Source organism: Rousettus aegyptiacus, unplaced genomic scaffold (genome assembly GCF_014176215.1).
Source record: "Rousettus aegyptiacus isolate mRouAeg1 unplaced genomic scaffold, mRouAeg1.p scaffold_m13_p_15, whole genome shotgun sequence".
NCBI lineage: Eukaryota > Metazoa > Chordata > Mammalia > Chiroptera > Pteropodidae > Rousettus > Rousettus aegyptiacus.
The window spans coordinates 25921945-25930268 of record NW_023416290.1 but is presented as its reverse complement, the minus strand read 5'-3'; positions in this window follow the sequence as shown (position 1 = coordinate 25930268).

The window sequence follows — 8324 nt, the reverse complement described above, 5'->3', positions numbered from 1 at the left end:
AGATAATATACTATCAACCCAAATACAACAACATATTAAAAAGATTATATGTCTCGATCAAGTGGGTTTCACCTCAGGAGCACGGGGATGGTTTAACATACACAAACTGATAAATGAGATACACTAGATAAACAAAAGAAAGAATAAGAATCATATTATCATATCAATAGATGCAGAAAAAGCCTTTGACAAGATACAGCATCCACTTATGATTGAAACACTTGATAAAATTGGTGTAGAAAGAAAGTACCCTAACAGAATAAAGGCCACATATGGCAAACCCTCGGCCAACATTATACTTAATGGTGAAAAACTAAAAACCTTTTCTCTAATATCAAGAGCAAGACAAGGCTGTCCACTATTACTACTGCTATTCAATATAACGCTGGAGGTCCTGGCAAGTGCAATCAAGCAAGAGAAAGAAATAAAAGACATTAAAATAGAAAATGAAGAAGTCAAACTTTATTTCCTATTCCTTCACTATTCAAAGATGACATTATTTTCTACATAGAAACCCCTAAAGACTCCATAAAAACACTACTAGATACAAATACAGAAAACAAATACTAGAAGCAAATACGATAAAGTTTCTGGAAACAAAATCACTGTTCAGAAATCTATAATAATTCTGTACTCTAATAATGAAGTGTCAGAAAAAGAAGTGGAAAAAAATAATTCCTTTTGCAATTGCAACAAAAAGAATAAAATACCTGGGAATAAAACTAACAAAACATGTGAGGGACCTATATAATGAAAATTTTAAGACCCTAGAAGAAATCGAAGAAGATACAAAGAAATGAAAAGATATCCAATGTTCATAGATTGGAATAATCAACATAGTTAAAATGATCTTATTACTTAAAATATTACACAGATTTAATGCAATACCCATCAAAATTCCATAGGCATTGTTTAAGAAAATAGAACAAAAAATACTCAGATTTCTATGGAACCACAAAAAACCCTGAATCGCAAAAGCCATTCTGAGAAAAAGGAACAAGACTAGAAGCATCACTCTGCCTTACTTCAAATTATACTACAAAGCAGTCATAATCAAAACAATATGGTTCTGGCAGAAAAGCAGGCACTAAGACTAGTGGAACAGAATCAAGAGTACAGAAGTAAACCTGTGTTTATATGGGCAAATAATTTTTGACAAAAGAGCCAAAAACATACAGTGGAGAAGACATACATATGAAAGGATGCTCAACATCACTAGCTATTATGGAAATTCAAATCAAGACCAAAATCAGATATCATCTCACACCTGTTAGAATAGCTATTATCAACAGGACAAGTAATAAAAATTATTGGAAAAGATGAGGAAAAAAAACACTCATACACTGATTGTGGGACTGAAAATTGGTACAGTCACTATGGAAAACAGTATAGAGGTTCCTCGAAAAACCAAGAATCGATCTACCATATGATCCAGCAATCTCTCTACTGGTATTTACCCCCAAAGACTTGAAAACATATATGCAAAAAGATATATGCACACCAATGTTCATAGCAGCATTATTCATAGCGGCCAGGACATTGAAGCAAGTGAAGTGTCTATAATAGATGATTGGATAAAGAAGATATGTTACATATATATAATGGAATATTGCTCAGCTATAAGAGATGAAATACTGCCATTTGCAACATGGATGCATCTTGAGGTAATCATGCTAAATGAAATAAGCCAGACAGAAAAAGTTGAAAATCACATGATATCACTTATATGTGGGCTATAAATCTAAAAGCAACAAGCAAACAGGACAAATAAACAGAGACTCATGTACATAGTCAGCAGACTAGTGGTTACCAAAAGGTAGGGGAAAGACGGAGATAGATGGGTAAAAGGGGTTAAATATCTGGTGACAGAAATAACTTTAACTATGGGAGGTGAACATACAATGCAATAGAAATATGATTTACTGTTGGAAAAAATCATCTATAATATTATTTTTTATTTAAATTCATCTTATTTTACTTATAAAAATATATTTAGCCAAAATTCTATTATTAAATTAGTGTCACCATATATGTAGTTTACATATGTATATTTTACCTATTACCTTCTTAATAATAATGTTTACTCTGATCAGTACAACAGTGGTTGCCTATACAAATAAATAGTCTCTTAATAAGCCATCCTACTTTAAAAATCAAGAAAAATATCCCTCATTTTGCATCCATAAAAAAGCAATTATAAATTAAGATTTCTTTTTGCCTCAGGAAAAAAAATAAAGAAAAATTAAAGTCATGACTACAAAATATCATATGACTAGCTTATTTGCATTTTTCTTTTGTTAACAAGCGATTGACATGTAGACAATGCACATGTTTTCTTGATGCCAAAACATTTATCATAACAGTCAGTTGACATGTGGGGGGATGGGAATCAACTTGATTTTTTTTCATATACTTAATGCTGAAGAACTGATTTGACTTGTTTTAAATGGAAACAGCTACATTACCCAACATTTTAAAAGTTTATATCCTAGTCCCTCTAAGTTAGACTAACAAAGGTTGGGGAAAAAACACGAATAGATATTTTTTCTCCTCCAGGAGACTGCTTGCCTCTATAAAACCAGCAGAGAACCCTTGGCTGAAAGAAACCAGGTTTTACCACTCTAGAGTCTAGTGACAGTCTGCTAAGGAGGGAGAAATGCTCTATTGATCACAAGCAGAAAGTGACTAAGGAAACTTCTACCTTTACAAATAAAAGCTCAGCTGAAAGCTTGTGACACTGAAAACATGGTAAATTGATTCAGATAAGGAAACAGACCATTTTTTCAAATCAGAAAATGCCACCATTCAGCATTTTCCTTTTACCTAAAGGCAAAGAAAATAGTATTAAACTAAGCAATCATAAATTATGTCCTATTGTATTATAAATACACCATATTTTTTCCCTTGCATTTTATAATAACTTAGATTCTGATATTTCCATTGAGGTGTAAGAACATTACATTATAAACTCTAAAATCTATTTTCCAAAAAGTACTAAGGTAAAACCAATATCTAATACTGAAGGGAAATAAATCTTGGAGCCAGAAGACTTGAATTCAACTTTCTGCTTTCTCATTAACCAGTTCTGCTTTATCATTAAGTTATGCTACCTTGGGCTGGCTGCTTTAACTTCCTGAACCTAATTTCTCATCTATAAAATATAATTATTAATACCTGTTTTACATTTCTATGGTGAGATTAAATAAGAAATAATTTTTTTGTAAGCCATTAAAAGCTAAAAATAAAATAAAATGTTGGCAGCCCAGATTACTAATAATTTTGTTATTGTTACTTATACATCAGATAACAAAAGGGCTATATGGCTATCACATCCTTTTATATACTCAGCATTGCTGCAACAATTCACTGTCCCTTAAAAATATGGATGGGTTAAGTCCCATACTCTTGTGACTATTCAGTGTGAAGTTGGATAAAGCACCTGCAAGGTTGATTCAATTATTTATTTTCTTTTAAATATTAATGATGTGTGGGCAGAATCTATACAGATGTATTTGCATTTGGTCAATAAAAATAAAAGTGTAAAAAGTGCACAAGATATAAGGAGTGCCAAGCAAAGATGGCAATCACACTAAGAACTAAACAAGTAAACAAACCTACTCCAGTGTACTCCATGCGGACAAGATTGTAAAGATCTAGAAGTGAGCTTAGAAATCAAATCCTCCACTTATCATCTCATGAGAGAATTCTTTCTACAATTTTATTACAAGTCAGATCCTTTTTATTATATCTCCATATTCAAACATTTTCTTCTTCACTCTATAGCTATATGAGTCAGCTTTCTCATAGTCATTCCTTAAATAGCATGACAGTGTCTAGATCCTTTTGAATTGTTCCTGTTATGATGTCAGTTCCTGGATTAAATATCAGAGAATCTTTTGGGATAGAAGTAAGGAATGGCATAAAAGCAATCTCTTTTGTCTGTTATTTAAGTTAATTTCAAGGTAACAAACATTTTCAAAAATTATTTCAATCTAATGTAGATGTACATGATCTTAAGTAAAATATATTTCATTCCTGTTTTGTAAATATTTCTGTCCTATATAATTTCTTAAATGATATTTTTAGTAGATAGTCTGATAGTTCTTATATATTAAGTGTTTTCAAACTATTTGTTTATTAAAGTATTCAAAAATAGATAGATATTTATAAAGTCATGTTTGTTTTACACATAAAATTAATGCATATAGAACATGTTAACGTAGGTCCTGAAATTAATTTATAAAATGATGTATTTTCAATTTTAAGTCATTACTATTTTTCAAGTGCTCTAACATTACTCTTCTTTCTTTTGTCCATTTTTCTCAAATGTGATCAATGGCTTTGCTGAAAATATAAAACCTCATTTCTATTTACAGGTGGAAAATTTAAGATATTTGTTTTATCATAAACTGGATAATAAACAATAACAATTGAAAAGAGAAAAAAATTTCAAATGTGTTAAGTCATATTCTCCAGCCTCAGATAACTGTGACTTCAAAAATAAAGTTATACTTTCTTTAAAAAAAAAAAAAAGATTTATTTTGGTACAGGCACTCATTCTGTTTGACTTGGGGATGCTAGTCTATTATTAGGTTTCCTGCTCCCATGTGCCTCTGAGAATCCAAAGAGCATTTTTTATATGTTCTCAAATTTTTTTTTCTGGAATAACCAACATCTTACTATGGACCAGTTCTGAGTCAAGTTTCATTTCATGTTTGTCTCAGGGTTGGGGTGGTTCCTCCTCTTCTTTAGCTTCACCAAGCATATTGGCAAGATCATCCCTTAATTCTCTGTAGCACAACTCAATTATGTAATGTTTAATACAACTATTCCTAAAAGAAACAAGAAAAATAAACTATAGTATAGGAAACCTAGAATTTGCATCGCTTTCATAAGCCACAAATTAAAGGTCTTTTGGCACCATTTTTTCCTCCTAAATCTTGGCCTGCTTTACTGTGGTAAAAATAAACCTCCATGCCATCTCTTGTCTCTTCCATTTCATAAGGTCCAGCTTAACTTCTATGAAATAAACAAGAAGAATCCCCTATGTATACCTCTTCTCCTGAGTCTAGATGCCAACTCCTTGAGGCCAGAAAAGAAATGAAAAAAAAAATAGCTTTTTCTTCCTCTTGACTACCTTAGGAATTCTCAGTTTCTGCTCTTGATCAGCCTCTCCCCAGCCTGATTAGTGGGGAATGTGCATTCTCTCCAGGGAGAACTCCACCCACTACCCACAGGTGTTGGTCTCTCCAGGCTCTCCTCAAGACAATTCTACAATAGAGAATTCCCTGTCTATTTCCCAAAGTGTATAATTCTAAGCATTGAAAAACATCAGCGGAGTTAAGGAGGTTGCAGCAAAGCTTTAATTAGTTTCTAAAATTTTATGAGTAAATGCAGCATAGGAAAACATATATTCCCTAAGAACAAATGAAGAAACAATAATTCTTAACAAAGGACAAACTAAATTAGAATCATATTACCGAAGAGAATATTTGTTATCTTAGTCTTAAGTTTCTGATTTCAAGATTTTCTCAAGAAGAACATTTATGTATTTCCTGTATGTCTAAAATCCTTCAAAAGTAAACCTTCCCACCCAGAGTAGAGAGGGATCATCACAAAAGGAGAGGAAAAACTTCACACGAGAAAGTAGAAATTAAATAACAGTATTTTTTTTTAAGAAAAAATGTTAGAGCAGTTTTAGGTTCACAACGAAATCAAGAGGAAGTAAGATAGATTTTCTATTCATCTTCTGCTCCCATAATGCATAAATTTTCCCATTATTAACATCCCCCATCAGAGTGGCACATTTGTTATAATTGATGAACCTACATTGACACAACATAATCACTCCAAATCCATGATTCACATTAGCGTTTATTATTGAAGTTTATTCTATGGGTTTGGACAAATATATAATGACCCTCTATTACAGTATCATACAGAGTTTTTCAATGCCCTAAAAATATTTTGTACTCTGCCTATTCATCTCAACCTTCCTCTTAACCACTGGCACCTACTTATCCATCTGTTTAATGTCTCCATAGTTTTGTCTTTTCCAAAATGTCATACAGTTTAAATCATAGAGTATGTTAGCCTTTTCATATTGGCTACTTTCACTTAGTAATATGCATGTAAGGTTTTCCAAGTCTTTTCATAGCTTAATAGTTCATGTCTTTGTAGTACCAAATAATATCCATTTTCTGGATACACCGCAGGTTATTTATTCATTCACCTACTACAGGACCTTTTGATTGCTTCCAAGTTCTAGTAAATATGAATGAAACTGTTTTAAATATTTGTACACAGATTTGTGTGTACACATAAATTTTCAACTTTTTTGGGTAAATACCAAGGAGGACAATTGTTAAATTGTATAGTAAAAATATGTTTAATGTTATGGGAAACCACAAAACTATCTTCCAAAATAGCTGCACTATTTTACATTTCTACCAGCAATGAAACAGAGTTCCTGTTCTGCCACATCCTCATCAGCATTTGGTATTGTCAGAGTTTAGAATTTTGGCCTTTATAATAGTTGTATAGTCATATCTCATTGTTGTTTTAATTCACATTTCCCTGATGACATATAATGTGCAGTATATTTACCTATTTTTGAATTCCCATCTACATATCTTCCCTGGTGAGGTGAATATTAAGGTGCCCAGCCCACTATTTTTAAAAAATTCTTTTTCTTTTTTTCTTTTCAATAATGAATGTCACTTTAAAAGTAAATTAAAAAATAAATCAAAATTAAAATTAAAAAATAAATGAATAAATAAATATTTAATCACGCTCGCTACCCTGTCATTGTTAGTGACAGTTTCTGTAGGGTTTGCTTGGATTCTCCTGGGGCTCCACTTTTTTAGGACTTGGAGGATATAGGAGAAGGGGCCCTCTCTGTTAGAGGATGGGGCTGGGGCTCAGCCTTGTAGTTTGCAGCTGGGTCTGGTAACAATCAGCTGTTGCACTTCTGCCTTCCCCACTTCTCTGCCTACCCCACTTCTCTGCTTTCTTCCCTGATTTCTGGGCACTGCTGCTGCATTGAGCTCACAGCTCTCTCAGGGAGGGTTGTTCAGGGAACCCGCCACAAATTCTCACCTGCCCTTCCTCCAAGTGAGTGCTCTGGCTGCTAATGGCATCTTGTTTCTCCTAGTCTACCGCCAGATTCTTGTGGTTCTGACCTGTGTCGCTCTTATTCACAGATCCCTTGCTTATACATGTTTGTGTGCAGGTTGGTTGTTTTTTGTTGAATTTTAGTTGTTCAGCTTATTGTTGTTCCAAGGGGAGAGATTTGTGGATATCTCTCACTCTGCCATGTTTCTGACATCACTCTTGGTCTTGTTTTTTATCCATTCAGCTTTTAATTGGAAGATTTAATCAATTTACATTTAAAGTTATTATTGATAAGTACAAAATTGTTACTTTTTTATTATTCATACTTATGCCTTTTCTCTTCTTTAAAAGTTCTTGTAAAACTAGTTTGGTGGTGATGAACTTCTCTAACTTTTTGTCTGGGAAGTTTTTTAGCTTTCCTTCAATTTTATATGATAGCCTTGCCAAATAAAGTAATCCTTGTTGTCTGTCCTTGCTTTTCATCACTGAATATTTTGTGGTGTTCTCTCCTGGTCCACAAAGTTTTTGTTGAATAATCAGTTGACTATCTTGTGGGAGCACTCATGTAGGTAATTAAGTGACTTTTTTGTTGTTTTTAAGATTCTCTCTTTGCTTTAACCTTTATCATTTAAATTATGGTGTATCTTGGTATGGGCATCTTTGGGTTCATCTTATTTGGAACTCTCTGTGCCTCCTACATTTGTATGTCTTTTCTTTCTCCAGGTTAGGAAAGTTCTCAATCATTATTCATTAAAATAGGTTTTCAATCTTTTGTTCTCCTCCTTCTGGCACCTCATTGATGTCAATGTTGTTACGTTTGGTGTCCCAGAGACCCCTTAAATTACTCTTGTCTTTTTTACTTTTCTATTTGAGTGTTTTCTGCCACCTTGTTCTCCACATCTCTGATTTGATCTTCTGCTTCATCTAAACTGATATTGATTCTTTCTAGTTATTTTTTGTTTTAGTTATGGTATTCTTTATTTCTGACTAGATCTTTTTTATGGTTTCTATTTTCTTTTTATGCTTACTATCTCTTTTTTAGAGTTATCACTAAGTTTCTTGATCATTCATATAACCAATGCTTTGAACTCCATATCTGGTAGATTGCTTCTCCTTTTCACTTGTTTTTTTCCTGAAGTTTTCACCTGCCCCCCCACCCCCACCATTTGGGACTGATTTCTTTATCTCCTTATTTTGGTCTGTGTTTGTTT